Below are 3649 nucleotides of genomic sequence, written 5' to 3' on the forward strand. Positions count from 1 at the left end.
ATCCTCCCCATCCATTTATGAATAACACTCTACCTCTCCACATTTGGCCACTCCATGATTTATATAGGGACCCCAATGACACACAATACGCACGCAGACCAACCAATATAAACCGCTGCTGGCAGCAGCGGTTTATGAACAACCATAAATACATATAATCCGCGGCTGGTTCTAGCGGTTTCTGTGCAATTGTAAACCGCTACTGCCAGTAGCGGTTTATATAGAAAAGTGAAACAATGTATTTACGTATCCGTTTCTAAAACAATGTATTTGCGTAAAATTGAGGTACAAACAATTTAAATACGTAAATTGCCCTTTATATTATAATATAATAGAGACTTTGTTATAAAATTTAACATGATATAAAGATCAAATTAATATATATATATATATATATATATATATATATATAAATAATTAAAAATTTGATAAAATTATAAAGACAATGGAATAACTATAATTTCCAAGTTTCCTTTCCCCAAATAAAATTTAAATAACACCCACTCTTTATGGTTAAAATCTAATAGACTTTCATGAACCAAAGGTAGTAATTAAATATTTATGAATATATTTGAACTTAATGCAATGATACGTAAGATTATTCATTTTTTATTGGAGTAAATGGTTAAATTAGTCTCTAAAAGATTACTCATTTTTTAAATTGGTTCTTGAAAGATTTTTTTAATTAAATTCGTCCTTTAAAATTTTTTAATTAGTCATGTTGGTCTTTTTGTCACTTTGTTTGTTGATAGTATTAAAATTTGTTAATGTGTTAAGTGATATCCCAACATACATCTAAGAGTCTTAATTGACTATTAACATGATTAATTTATGAAATTAGATCAAATCAAAATCTAATTGAAGAGAGAACATGAGATATTAGGATCAATTAAGACTCCTAAGTGTATGTTGGAGTGTCGCTTAACATGTTACATTAGCAAATTTTGACACCATCAACAAATAAAGTGACGCAAAGACTAACATGACTAATTTAAAATTTTTAACGAATAAATTTGATTAAAAATATCTTTTGGGAACTAATTTAAAAAATGAGTAATCTTTTAGAGACTAATTTGACTATTTACTCTTTTTTATGCTGTTGGGAATCTATATTTACTATGTATGGGACCTAATGAAAAAAAGCCTAAGATTAAAGATAAATTTGAAAGGGTTTGATGCTTATTTGGATAATGCATGCTTGTTTTGTATTTGTGGTAGCTATGATTATAATGTCAGTGGTTATAAAATTTTGAGAACAGTTAATATGCATGCATGTAATACTTTGTGTCCATTTCACATCTCTCTCAGTTAATTTGAGGCCTATGTATGATGATCAAGATTAGGTGAAGAAAGCGGTGTAGCATGATGCAAGAGAAGAGGGAGTAGAAGTAACCGAAAAGAGTGGGAGAAAACAAGATCAGAAGGTGTCATGTGCTGTCTCTTTTAATTGACAAAGATATGAAATAATCAAAGGGGGCCTTAGCTTCTTCCAATCTGTCATCTTTTTTGATTTTGTTTTGTCTAAGGACTTATATGGGAATGGGGTCTAATCAATGGGGGGCACTCTACCAACTCCCTTTTTCCTACTTCATTTCCTTCATGTCATTGCTTCTATTGTTCTATTCTTATGAGTGCTTGTTTTGGAAGCACCACATACATAATAATTATCACTCTGCCTTAGTTTTTTTTTCTTTTTAAAAGTTGTTATTAGTATCTAAATTTATTATAAAAAATTTTACTAATTTAATTTTAAGATTTATGGTTATATTTTCTATTTTTGACATGAGAAGTCGTCCGACGTATAATTCATCTGAAAGAAGCTGATTTAATTTTTTTTATGAGAAATATATTTCGGTCTAAAAAAATATGAAGAATATAGATACCTGTAAAAGATATTTTAAGCTCAAATTACTGAAAAATTCAATGATCATTTTTTTTAATAATTTCGTCTTCTTTGTTTTTTTTTTAGATTTACCTTTGTTGGGTACAAAAAAATAAATTTTCTAAATAACGAAAATATTTACTCCTCTATTGAAATTGAAGCAGGGAGAAGAATTCAGATGGGAAGAGAAATACTAGAAGGATTTCGACCAAATAAAACAATATTTAATTTCACCACACCAACCTTGACACCATTCAAACAAGGACGACCACTTAAATTATATATTGCTGCGTCAGATTCAATTTTAGGGAGCATGCTAGTTCAGGAACATAAGGATGGAAACGAAAAAGTAGTTTACTATCTGAGTCGATTATTAACTGATGTAAAAACTAGATATAGTGCAGTCGAAAAACTTTATTTAGCTCTTTATTTCTCTTGTACTAAACTTAAAAGTTATTTAATTGGAAAGAATATTTATGTTGTGTCGAAATTTGATATCATTAAATATATGCTTTTTTATCCAATCTTGAGAGGAAGAAGAGGTAAGTGGATGTTAGGGTTAATCGAATATTCTCTGTTTTACGTTACAGCCAGGAATGTCAAAGAAAAAGTAATCGCTAATTTCTTAGCAGATCATCCCTGTGTTAAGATTCATGAGCAACTCAAAATTGGATATCTTGAACTCAAATCTTGGAAGTTGTTTTTTGATAGGTCAAAACATCAAAATGGGATTGGAGTCGAAATAGTTTTGATCACCCTTGACAATATTCTGATCAAATTTATGTTTCGACTAGAGTTAGGAATATCGAATAATGAAGCAAAATATGAGGCTTTAAAAATTGGTTTGGAAATCTTAATTGAGAAAGGAGCTAGAACAGTCGGAATGTTGGGGGATTCACAATTAGTGATTTAACAATCGGCTAGAAACTACTGAGTAATTAATTAGAATCTGGCTAAGTATTTTATGGTAGCCGTTAAACTCTTGGCTGAGTTTGATTTAGTTTCAATTAAATATATATTTAGATAGTCGAATCAGGATGGTAATGAGTTAGTTCAAATGGTTTCTAGCTATAAAATATCTCCAAACTTGGTCAAGGAGTTTAGCAAAATCGAAACTAATTTAACTCCTTTAGAAATAAGAGGAGTTTGTTGTGCAAACACCTTAGATCCAAATGATTGGAGATATAAGATCATTGACTTCCTTCAAAATCTTAGCCAAAGAGTAAATTAGAAAACCAAATATTCGGCGTTGAGCTTTGTACTGGTGGGAGGTGATCTTTTTAAGAAAAGTGTCGATGGTTCTTTACTCCAATGTTTGACTATGCAAGATGCATATTTGGCTATGGCCGAGCTGCGTAAAAGAATCTGTGGCGCTTATCAAGCAGGTAAAATATTACATTGGACCTTGCATCGACAAGAACTGTATTCTCCACCCGAAAATACACCAGTTAAGGCGATAATCTCTAGTAGGGTCGGACCCATCATCCGATAAGAAAAATAAAAATTATTCGTGGTCTGACACCACAAATACAAACTAGCTCCGAGAAAAAAAGCAATATAAGAGAGGTCATAGGTAGATAGTCGAAGAGCAGATACTATACCTAGAGATTTTCAGAGGGACTTGTAAGTGGGATAAAGCCTTAACATCCAAGTCAAAAATAATGAACTTAACTCTTTTGGAGGTGCAGTCCTAAAGGCTCGACTAGCAAAGTATGTGCCTTTGACATTTTTACAAAAAATTAAAGGAAGGTGTTTAGGGAAGATGGA

The sequence above is a fragment of the Arachis hypogaea genome, chromosome 2, assembly GCF_003086295.3.
Source record: "Arachis hypogaea cultivar Tifrunner chromosome 2, arahy.Tifrunner.gnm2.J5K5, whole genome shotgun sequence".
Classification (NCBI taxonomy): domain Eukaryota; kingdom Viridiplantae; phylum Streptophyta; class Magnoliopsida; order Fabales; family Fabaceae; genus Arachis; species Arachis hypogaea.